This window comes from Lissotriton vulgaris, unplaced genomic scaffold, assembly GCF_964263255.1.
Source record: "Lissotriton vulgaris unplaced genomic scaffold, aLisVul1.2 SCAFFOLD_3308, whole genome shotgun sequence".
Lineage (NCBI taxonomy): Eukaryota > Metazoa > Chordata > Amphibia > Caudata > Salamandridae > Lissotriton > Lissotriton vulgaris.
Window position 1 is genome coordinate 34,378 of NW_028247798.1, and position 12,645 is coordinate 47,022.

Consider the following 12,645-nt stretch of genomic DNA (forward strand, 5'->3'; position numbering starts at 1 on the left):
TTGCTGTCACCCTTTCAGAAGCTTGCTGTCACCCTTTCAGAGGCTTGCTGTCACCCTTTCAGAAGCTTGCTGTCACCCTTTGAGAAGCTTGCTGTCACCCTTTGAGAAGCTTGCTGTCACCTTTTTAGAAGCTCACAGTCAACCTTTGAGAGGCTCGCTGTCACCCTTTGAGAAGCTCGCTGTCACCCTTTGAGAAGCTCGCTGTCATGCTTTGAGAAGCTTGCAGTCACCCTTTCAGAAGCTTGCTGTCACCCTTTGAGAAGCTTGCAGTCACGCTTTGAGAAGCTTGCTGTCACCCTTTGAGAAGCTTGCAGTCACCCTTTCAGAAGCTTGCAGTCACCCTTTCAGAAGCTTGCTGTCACCCTTTGAGAAGCTTGCTGTCATCCTTTCAGAAGCTTGCAGTCACCCTTTCAGAAGCTTGCTGTCACCCTTTGAGAAGCTTGCTGTCACCCTTTGAGAAGCTCGCTGTCACCCTTTGAGAAGCTTGCTGTCACCCTGTGAGAAGCTCGCTGGCACCCTTTGAGAAGCTCGCAGTCACCCTTTGAGAAGCTTGCTGTCACCCTTTGAGAAGCTTGCTGTCACCCTTTGAGAAGCTTGCTGTCACCCTTTGAAAAGCTTGCTGTCACCCTTTGAGAAGCTTGCAGTCCCCCTTCCAGAAGCTTGCAATCACCCTTTCAGAAGCTTGCAGTCACCCTTTCAGAAGCTTCCTGTCGCCCTTTCAGAAGCTTGCCGTCACCCTTTCGGAAGCTTGCTGTCACCCTTTCAGAAGATTGCAGTCACCCTTTCAGAAGCTTGCTGTCACCCTTTGAGAAGCTCGCTTTCATCCTTTCAGAAGCTTGCAGTCACCCTTTCAGAAGCTTGCTGTCACCCTTTGAGAAGCTTGCTGTCACCCTTTGAGAAGCTCGCTGTCACCCTTTGAGAAGCTTGCAGTCACCCTGTGAGAAGCTCGCTGGCACCCTTTGAGAAGCTCGCAGTCACCCTTTGAGAAGCTTGCTGTCACCCTTTGAGAAGCTTGCTGTCACCCTTTGAGAAGCTTGCTGTCACCCTTTGAAAAGCTTGCTGCCACCCTTTGAGAAGCTTGCAGTCACCCTTTCAGAAGCGTGCTGTCACCCTTTGAGAAGCTTGCAGTCGCCCTTCCAGAAGCTTGCAGTCACCCTTTCAGAAGCTTACAGTCACCCTTTCAGAAGCTTGCTGTCGCCCTTTCAGAAGCTTGCCGTCACCCTTTCGGAAGCCTGCTGTCACCCTTTCAGAAGATTGCAGTCACCCTTTCAGAAGCTTGCTGTCACCCTTTGAGAAGCTTGCTGTCACCCTTTGAGAAGCTTGCTGTCACCCTTTGAGAAGCTTGCAGTCACCCTTTCAGAAGCTTGCTGTCACCCTTTGAGAAGCTTGCTGCCACTCTTTCAGAAGCTTGCAGTCACCCTTTGGGAAGCTTGCAGTCACCCTTTCAGAAGCTTGCAGTCACGCTTTCAGAAGCTTGCTGTCACCCTTTCAGAAGCTTGCTGTCACCTTTTCAGAAGCCTGCAGTCACCCTTTCAGAAGCTTGCTGTCACCTGTTGGGCAGCTCACAGTCACCCTTTGAGAAGCTTGCAGTCACCCTATGAGAAGCTTGCAGTCACCCTCTGAGAAGCTTGCAGTCACCCTTTCGGAAGCTTGCTGTCACCCTTTCAGAAGCTTGCAGTCACTCTTTCAGAAGCTTGCTGTCACCCTATAAGAAGCTTGCAGTCACCCTTTCAGAAGCTTGTTGTCACCCTTTGAGAAGCTTGCTGTCACCCTTTGAGAAGCTTGCTGTCACCCTTTGAGAAGCTTGCAGTCACCCTTTCAGAAGCTTGCTGTCACCCTTTGAGAAGCTTGCAGTCGCCCTTTCAGAAGCTTGCAGTCACTCTTTCAGAAACTTGCATTCACCCTTTCAGAAGCTTGCTGTCACCCTTTGAGAAGCTTGCAGTCACCCTTTCGGAAGCTTGCTGTCACCCTTTCAGAAGCTTGCAGTCACCCTTTCAGAAGCTTGCTGTCACCCTTTGAGAAGCTTGCTGTCACCCTTTAAGAAGCTTGCTGTCACCCTTTGAGAAGCTTGCAGTCAGCCTTTCAGAAGCATGCTGTCACCCCTTTGAGAAGCTTGCTGTCCCCCTTTAAGAAGCTTGCTGTCACCCTTTGAGAAGTTTGCAGTCACCCTTTCAGAAGCTTGCAGTCACCCTTTCAGAAGCTTGCTGTCACCCTTTCAGAAGCTTGCTGTCACCCTTTCAGAAGCCTGCAGTCACTTTTTCAGAAGCTTGCTGTCACCTGTTGGGCAGCTCACAGTCACTCTTTGAGAAGCTTGCAGTCACCCTCTGAGAAGCTTGCAGTCCCCCTCTGAGAAGCTTGCTGGCACCCTTTGAGAAGCTTGCTGTCACCCTTTGAGAAGCTTGCAGTCACTCTCTGAGAAGCTTGCTGGCACCCTTCGAGAAGCTTGCAGTCACCCTTTCAGAAGCTTGCTGTCACCCTTTCAGAAGCTTGCTGTCACCCTTTCAGAAGCTTGCAGTCACCCTTTGAGAAGCTTGCTGTCACCCTTTCAGAAGCATTCTGTCACCTTTTGAGAAGCTCACAGTCACCCTTTGAGAAGCTCGCTGTCACCCTTTGGGAAGCTCGCTGTCACCCTTTGAGAAGCTTGCTGTCACCCTTTGAGAAGCTCGCTAACACGCTTTGAGAAGCTTGCAGTCACCCTTTCAGAAGCTTGCTGTCACCCTTTGAGAAGCTTGCAGTCACGCTTTGAGAAGCTTGCTGTCACCCTTTGAGAAGCTTGCAGTCACCCTTTCGGAAGCTTGGAGTCACCCTTTGAGAAGCTTGCTGTCACCCTTTCAGAAGCTTGCAGTCACCCTTTCAGAAGCTTGCAGTCACCCTATCAGAAGCTTGCTGTCACCCTATCAGAAGCTTGCTGTCACCTGTTAGACGGGAAACCTGAGGGTCGGCCGAGCAAGGGGGAGAGGCCTCCTGGCGAGGGCCCTCTCCTCAGATCGTACGGACGAGCAACCACCCCCCCCACAGATAGACACCACACAAAGATAGGTTCTCAACACTTTTATCGGTATTCTTAGGCAGGTTATCTTCAACGATACAGAAGGAACGGGATGCTGGGATCCCTTTAACTTAGTCTCTGTAGGAAGGGGGGTACCGGGACAGTCTTGGTACCGGTCGGGTACAGGGATCTCGGGTGTACAGCTCTCAATCCTCGAGCTGGAGGGTTCTCTGGTATGGGCCTCGGCAGCGCCAGCAGGACTCCAAGATGATTCACGTAGATGAGCCGCGGCAGCGCCAGCAGGGCGTCTCTCCCTTCGTTGACGAATCTCCCCCACAACCCTGCCCCCCAGTCTTTTCGTGGAACACGGTGGGAGGTCATGGCTACCTCGTAGGCCTTAAACCATTGCTGGATGTCGTCATTCTTATAGTACTCTCGGACGACATCTTTGGGGATGTGGACCTTGGTGTCCGTAGAGGGAGCGGAGCTCTGGTTCTCGGCAACGCCGGTGTCCTTGTTTTGTTTCCTAATTTCTAGTTCTTTCAAACCGCGCTCGTGTTCGTACGCAAGCTTCTTCCCCTCCAGCTCCCTCTGGCTTTTCTTCTCCTCCCGTTCTCCCTGTAACCGTAGGTGTTCCAGGGCTATCTTCTTTTCTGCTAGTTTCAGTTCCCCATCTAAGCGGAGTCTAGCCAGTTCCAACTCGTGGAGCCGGCTCCTTTCTCGTTCTCGGGCCTCCTCGTGGGAGAGGCCCGTGTTCCTTTCTTCCTCGGGGGTTGCAAGGCTCTCAGTGATTGTAATGTTTTCGTTTTGGGGAGGCGACGCTCCCGTCTCCACCCAAGTTTGCAGGGCCTTCTTAAGATCATCTTTGGTGCTTAATCCGGTGGTGGCAATACCCAAGTCTATGCAGAATTGCTTCAATTCCTTGTGACTGTAATCTTCCAGCCGTTCCATCTGGAATTTCGCGGTTGTTCCGGTTTCTTTCGTCGACATGGTCGCTGTGTATTTTTCGTTTGTAGTGGGGCGAGTTACTCTCCGTACGATTTGCGTGGGCTCGGATCCCACCGCTGCCACCAATGTTAGACGGGAAACCTGAGGGTCGGCCGAGCAAGGGGGAGAGGCCTCCTGGCGAGGGCCCTCTCCTCAGATCGTACGGACGAGCAACCACCCCCCCACAGATGGACACCACACAAAGATAGGTTCTCAACACTTTTATCGGTATTCTTAGGCAGGTTATCTTCAACGATACAGAAGGTCACCCTTTGAGAAGCTTGCTGTCACCCTTTAAGAAGCTTGCTGTCACCCTTTGAGAAGCTTGCAGTCACCCTTTCAGAAGCATGCTGTCACCCTTTCATAAGCTTGCTGTCACCCTTTCAGAAGCTTGCAGTCACCCTTTGAGAAGCTCGCTGTCACCATTTGAGAAGCTCGCTGTCACCCTTTCAGAAGCTTGCTTTTACCCTTTCAGAAGCTTGCTGTCACCCTTTCAGAATCTCGCAGTCACCCTTTCAGAAGCTTGCTGTCACCTGTTGGGCAGCTCGCAGTCACCCTTTGAGAAGCTTGCAGTCACCCTTTGAGAAGCTTGCAGTGACCCTTTGAGAAGCTTGCTGGCACCCTTTGAGAAGCTCACAGTCACCCTTTGAGATGCTTGCTGCCACGCTTTGAGAAGCTTGCTGTCACCCTTTGAGAAGCTTGTTGTCACCCTTTGAGAAGCTCGCTGTCACCCTTTGAGAAGCTCGCAGTCACCCTTTGAGAAGCTTGCAGTCACCCTTTACCGGAGGCTTGCTGCCACGCTTGCTGTCACTCTTTGAGAAGCTCGCTGTCACACTTTGAGAAGCTCGCCGTCACCCTTTGAGAAGCTTGCTGCCACGCTTTGAGAAGATTGCTGTCACCCTTTGAGAAACTTGCTGTCATCCTTTGAGAAGCTTGCTGTCCCTCTTTGAGAATCTTGCTGTCACGCTTTGAGAAGGTTGCTATCACCCTTTGAGAAGCTTGCTGTCACTGTTCAAGAAGCTTGTTGTCACCCTTTGAAAAGCTTGCAGTCACCCTCTGAGAAGCTTGCTGTCACCCTTTGAGAAGCTTGCTGGCACCCTTTTAGAAGCTCGCTGGCACCCTTTCAGAAGCTCGCAGTCACCCTTTCAGAAGCTTGCAGTCACCCTTTCAGAAGCTTGCTTTCACCCTTTCATAAGCTTGCTGTCACCCTTTGAGAAGCTTGCTGGCACCCTTTGAGAAGCTCGCTGGCACCCTTTCAGAAGCTCGCAGTCACCCTTTCAGAAGCTTGGAGTCACCCTTTCAGAAGCTTGCTGTCACCCTTTCAGAAGCTTGCTGTCACACTTTGAGAAGCTTGCTGGCACCCTTTGAGAAGCTCACTGGTACCCTTTCAGAAGCTCGCAGTCACCCTTTCAGAAGCTTGCAGTCACCCTTTCGGAAGCTTGCTGGCACGCTTTGAGGAGCTTGCTGTCACCCTTTGAGAAGCTCGCTGTCACACTTTGAGAAGCTCGCTGTCACCCTTTGAGAAGCTTGCTGCCACGCTTTGAGAAGCTTGCTGTCACCCTTTGAGAAACTTGCTGTCATCCTTTGAGAAGCTTGCTGTCCCCCTTTGAGAATCTTGCTGTCACGCTTTGAGAAGGTTGCTATCACCCTTTGAGAAGCTTGCTGTCACCGTTTAAGAAGCTTGTTGTCACCCTTTGAGAAGCTTGCAGTCACCCTGTGAGAAGCTTGCTGTCACCCTTTGAGAAGCTTGCTGTCACCCTTTGAGAAGCTCGCTGGCACCCTTTGAGAAGCTTGCAGTCACCCTTTGAGAAGCTTGCTGTCACCCTTTGAGAAGCTCGCAGTCACCCTTTGAGAAGCTTGCTGTCACCCTTTGAGAAGCTTGCTGTCACCCTTTGAGAAGCTTGCTGGCAATCTTTGAGAAGCTTGCTGGCACCCTTTCAGAAGCTCGCAGTCACCCTTTCAGAGGCTTGCAGTCACCCTTTCAGAAGCTTGCTGTCACCCTTTCAGAAGCTTGCTGCCACCCTTTGAGAAGCTTGCAGTCACCCTTTGAGAAGCTTGCTGTCACCATTTAAGAAGCTTTATGTCACCCTTTGAGAAGCTTGCAGTCACCCTCTGAGAAGCTTGCTGTCACCCTTTGAGAAGCTTGCTGGCACCCTTTGAGAAGCTCGCAGTCACCCTTTGAGAAGTTTGCTGTCACCCTTTGAGAAGCTTGCTGGCACCATTTGAGAAGCTCGCAGTCACCCTTTCAGAAGCTTGCTGTCACCCTCTGAGAAGCTTGCAGTCACCCTTTCAGAAGCTTACTGTCACCCTTTGAGAAGCTCGCTGTCACCCTTTGAGAAGCTTGCTGTCACCCTTTGAGAAGCTTGCAGTCACCCTATCAGAAGCTTGCTGTCACCCTTTGAGAGGATTGCAGTCACCCTTTGAGAAGCTTGCAGTCACCCTTTGAGAAGCTTGCAGTCACCCTTTGAGAAGCTCGCCGTCACCCTTTGAGAAGCTTGCTGGCACCCTTTAAGAAGCTCGCTAGCAACCTTTGAGAAGCTCGCAGTCACCCTTTGAGAAGCTTGCTGTCACCCTTTGAGAAGCTCGCCGGCAGCCTTTGAGAAGCTCGCTGGCACCCTTTGAGAAGCTCACAGTCAACCTTTGAGAAGCTTGCTGTCACCCTTTGAGAAGTTTCGCTGGCACCCTTTGAGAAGCTTGCTGTCACCCTTTGAGAAGTTTCGCTGGCACCCTTTGAGAAGCTCGCTGTCTCTCTTTGAGAAGCTTGCAGTCACCCTTTTCAGAAGCTTGCAGTCCCCCTTTCAGAAGCTTGCTGTCACCCTCTGGGAAGCTTACAGTCCCCCTTTCAGAAGCTTGCAGTCACCCTTTTCAGAAGCTTGCAGTCCCCCTTTCAGAAGCTTCCTGTCACCCTTTTAGAAGCTTGCTGTCACCATCTGATGTTGATCACCACAGAACCATTCCATATGGGGCACTTCCTTTCCAGAGCTTACTTTGTAGTAAAATAAGTGTCCGGGCCCTCGACAGGAGGTCACTGCAGCTTGCACCACCCATTGCCTCTGGCAGAGCTGCCAGTGACAGTACCAATGCAACTACTAACCATCACACTCAGTCTAGTGCAGGGGTCTTTAAAGTGTGGGGCGCGACCCCCAGGGGGGCCGTGGAGTGATGGAAAGGGGGTCGCGCATTCCCGGTCACACTTCTGCCCAGGCCCATAGGACTACAAGGGATTCAGCACCCTCCTCCCTCGTCGTGTGTCTCAGCTCGAGCTGCTGTGGGCTCCACTGGGCTGTTCTGCAGTCTGATCTCCAGCACAGCCCGGCACGCCTGAATTTCTCACAGGTCTTTAAAGACCATTAGCATGTTTACATACCTTTTGTAAACTGGTTACTGAGGCTTAGGTTTTTTTTCTAGTTCCAGTACCCCCTGGGCTCTGCCTTTTCCTTACATTTGTATTTTACATTTACTGCTGTAGTGTGAGAATGCATTTCATGAACAGGAATATAAAGTAGCGTTGCAAAAGAAACATACCAGCCATTTGATGTTTAAAGAGCCTGCAAATGCCTCCTCTAAACACTAAATAGGATTGTAAATAAAACCATATGCATTCATTCGTAATTTGACTTTTCTTTCTTTGTTCCCTTTAATTATCAGTCATGGATCATTGAGGCAGCCCTAGAACACAATTTAAGGTGCTTTCTATTTATATTTGCTGTTCCAAGTATGCAAAGATGAGTGCTGAACTATACAGCTTTAGGTGACTGCTTATTTTTGTACCGTCTGGGACATCAAAATAATGAGCTGGCAACACTAACCATAGGACTGGAAGTGTGTTGCAGGATCAACATATTATTGATTTACTCCACCCTCGATCCTTATTAATGCCATAATAGCAATAGTTTAACTTATATCTTAAACCCTACGCCGCCGTCAATGATATGCTGAGTAACTTCAAGTGTCTGGGAATGCACCCTGCATTCAGAGAACTCACTTCTCATTCTCACACTTCACTTTTACGCTCACCCTGCACTCACAGCGATCATGATGCACTCACGTCATTCACCCTCTCACCCTGCACTCACAGTGATCACTCTGAAATAACAATGTACTTGCACTGTTCACCCATACCTCACCCTGCAGTCACACTACTCATCTGCACTCATCCTGCACTCACCTGCCCCCTCACTGCTCAATTTGCAACTCATTCAAACAAGCCCATCATTAACCATGCATTCATTCGTCCCACTCTGCTCTTACATCCGCACCCAAATTCATATAGTCACCTCAGTCACACAGCAGTCACTCCTCTTTCCCTACTCTCACACTGTTGCATCGCTCACCGTGCACTCACATGGGCACTCTTCTCATCCACAGAGTGCAGAGGGTTAATGTGCCTGCTACGAAGAACATGTACTATGCAGATCACAGAACTGAGTGTGAGTAAACTATGAGTAGCGCTATAAATTTTTTAAATGTTTGTCAGAAAGGTGCTACAGAGAGATGATGTGCATTGTTGGTGAGTGGTAGTGAGGGAATTCATGGAGAAGAAGGAAACGGGGGAGGGGGCACCAAAAAACACTGCTGCACTGTGTGTGATCAGTGCGAGGGCCAGCCCTGCCTGGGAGTGTAGGCCCCAGCAAAGTTTGGGTTCAGTGGCTCCACTGCTTCTGCCAATTACTATTATTATTTACATTTGTAGTGTGCTACTGTTACCAAAAGGTGTCCTGGGGCTAGTAGCCATCTGCTGTTGAAGGCAAATGAGAAACACACAGAAGGTGAAAGAGAACCAGCCAAATGGGGTGACCTAGATTTTTATATCTTTCTAAAGCATAATAGATTCTTGGCGGAGCAAAGCAAAGGAGGGTGCACCTTCCATAACTTTGCGGCCTGCACCAAAACAGCAAGACAGACAATTTGTGCCTTCCCGAATTAGGGAACAATGAGCAGAATGGCACAGGCCAGGAGGAGCATACAGGTCCAACCAGTGTGAGAGATGAGAGGATGAGAAAGGACAGCAAGGGAGTGAGAGAATTCGAATGAAGAGGTCAGGGATGAGGAGAAATGTGAAGTGCCAAAGGGAAGTGTGGACATGCAAGAAGTGAGTGTGAGGGAAAGTTGAGGGCACAGAGGAGGGCTATTGTTAAACTGTGAGAGAAGATAGCTGAGAGATGATCTGTGACCTAAAAAGTAATTTGATGCGACATGGGTGAGGGACAGCAGCAAAAGTGGAAGTGAGGGAGTACTGGGGTGGGTGCTGAGCAGTGATTTATTTGTAATATAACATGTGCCAGGGACCTCACCAGTAGGCCACTGCAACGTTAACCACCCACTCATTGTCTTGCCTGAGTGGCGAATGACAATACACCATGGAACCAGCAACCATAACACTTGTACAAGTGTGACTATTTCAAGCCCCAAAAGCTATAAGAATGGTATGGATGTCAGGAGCTTATCTTTTTTATGTATATTGAATTAATAAACAGCTGTTCTGCTCATCTCTAAATTACACAGACAGAGCCACCATGTGGCAAACTGTCATACTGCCAGTGTGCACAATTTGGTGCCAGTGCGGAGCACCGGAAACCCCCTGCTCAAATTATGCACTGGTGCTGAGGTAACAGGGAAGAGGGACATTGATTCAAGAAGGTGTCGAAGAACAAAGGAGAGATTTGAAAGATGAATGGGGGAACTGGAGAGGTATAAGATACAAATAGACAACAATTTGAATGGAGAGACTTGAGGTGAATCAGAAGTGCAGACGGGCACGGGAGATGACGGGCCAGCGAGACCATGAGATAAATGCGAGAGACTATTAGAGATGAGAGCAGTGAAAAGACAGAATGGCAAGAGGTGATTAAAGGTGAAGTGAGAAGTTGAATGGGGAGAGTTCAGAAGTTGTAACAAGCATTTACAATGAAATGGTCTCGCCTTCGCAAAAGTTAGAGCTATTGGCATTGTAAATGACAACATGTTTATTTATGTGTTGGTTTTGAAAACAGATAAATAAATGGCATTGTTATTTACAATGCCAATAGCTTAATCTCTCACAAATGCACACACACTATGCTCTCACACACACCATGCTCTCCCTCACACCATGCTCTCCCTAGAACACTCACACTTTGTCTCTCTCACACTGCTGTCTCTCACACTGCTGTCTCTCCCACAGTCAGCCACACACACACACATACAGCAAGCCACACACACACACAGCCACACACACACATACAGAGAGCCACACACACAGCCACACACATACAGAGAGCCACACTCACACAGCCATACACACACATACAGAAAGCCACACACACACAGCCACACATACACACCCACAGAGAGCCACACACACACAGAGCCACACACACATACACAGCCCCACACACACACACAGCCACATACACAGCCACACACAGCCACACACACATCCACACACACACAGCCACATACACAGCCACACACACAGCCACACACACAGCCACACACACACAGCCACACAGAGCCACACACACAGCCACAGTTTTCAGTAAGCTTTGATCCTTTTGAGTTAGAAACAATTTATCTACAGATATGGGCCCTCCCCATGACCTACTATTATATTTGAACTCTAACTTTTTGATGGTCAAACTGGACCCTCTCCATACCTGTAACAGGCCTCCCCGCCCCCCACCATAATCAGGTCTCCACAGACCCAGAAGAGACACAAGAGGCAAAGCCAAGGCCCACAGTGACTGGAAGGTGCAGCTGCTCGCTTCTCCTCACCCGGACCCCTTGACAAGTGACATTTATTTATTTAGTGCGTTTTTATATAGCGTGAACTTCTGTACCCGTAGGTGTAAGAGCGCTTTATAAAAGGACCAGTTACATTACATAACATTCAAGGCTGTAGGAGTTTAGGCCTAGTATCAGTGTTGCATGATAACTTGTTGGTTAGTATTAAATAATGTGTTCGCGTTAGATCAAAGGTCTCTGTGCTCATGATACGGCAAGGGCACCCTAGCGCTGATCCTTTTCCTCCGATTATTATACCCAAATGTTTCTGTACTTGACCTAACGTGGCTGCTAAACCGGACGCACACTAAAAAAGAGTTGCGGTTTGCCTGAACATTAACATCGGCACTAAAGGCTGCGTGTCCTGTGCTGACTCTGGTGTCAGCCACCACCCGGGGCGGAAGTAGAGAGAGGCAAGGGTCAAGCAGAGTGTAACGTGTCACACAGGACAAGCAGGGTGACCGGGCTGTCAGCACAGCTACACCAACCCCTTCGACCCAGCCCATGGGCGCCCTAGATTTGAGCGTTTAAGAGGTGGAGGGAGGAACAAGACAGCTTTATCACCGGGAGGGGTGCGCCTGAATATTGGGCACAGGGCAGCACGTAGCAGGCTGGCATGGCTGTTGGGGACGGTCTTGGTGGGAGTTCAGGGATCCCTTAACCATATGCCCGGGCAAAGGCGGCACTCACTGCCTTTCTCGCCGATAGCGGGCTGTAGCTTGGTGGCTCCGATCACCAAGACGATACCGAGAATGAACCATTCCTTGCGGACATGTTCCAGTAGGCCCATGCTGCCGGTGATCAGAAACGGACTGTCTCAAGAGTCACAAACGGAAGGAAGCGGCAGCTGTGCATAAAGCCGCTCTCATCTCAGCTGCTCCGGCCGGGGATCCGGGAGCGGAGACCAGGCTCCAGCGGTCGCCGCTATCGTTTACCGCACACCACTGATGAGCGACACAGGAGAATCCAGCTAAATGAAAGTGGGAGCAGCTCAGCACCTCCTACGCAAAGACACCCGCGGTGCGACAGCAGCTCCTCTCTCAGCTGCCGCCCTGCCCCTGCTAGCTAAGTCTCGCCCCCCAGTGCCATCAGAGCCCTATTCGGTCCTTGTTGATCCAAGCTCTCATCACTATCTCTTCAACATGAATCGGACACAGAGTGGGTCGCCGATTGATCGGCGCTGCTCTTTGGTGGAGTAATGCAAAAACCACAGTTGACGGACAGAATGCAGAACAATGTCATACATTCACCCCAGTACAGAGATCTTGGCCTAAATCCATCGTTTTTTTGCACTCCACACCACCCCAGTTCAGACAAGGCCATATGCAAATCAGCCTTGACCCTGTGCCTCATGGGAACAGTCCAGCCCGAACTGCCAAGCCATGCCTTTCCTGGACCGGAATCAAGCATCCTAGGACCGGTTTCTGGCTATCAGCCGTCTTCAGCCAGGATAGCTTGACTCCAGTGGCGTAGTGAGCACGGGACCCACGTCTGGGCATACCCTTCCCACATAGGGTGAACAGCAAAACACACAAGATGATGGACGGAATGTAGCACAAAGGCAAAACATTCACCCCCAGTCACAGGTCTGGGTTTAATCCATCGTTATTTTGCTCACCAAGCCACCCCAGTTCAGACTTGGCCATTTGCTAATCAGTCTTGACCCTGTGCCTCATAGGAACAGTCCAGACCGAACTGCCAAGCCATGTCTTCCCTGGACCGGAATCAAGAATCCTAGGACCGGTTTCTGGCTATCAGCCGTCTTCAGCCAGGATAGCTTGACTCCAGTGGCGTAGTGAGCATGGGACCCACATCTGGGCATACCCTTCTCTCAAAGGGTGAACAGCAAAACACACAAGATGATGGACGGAATGTAGCACAATGGCAAAACATTCACCCCCAGTCAC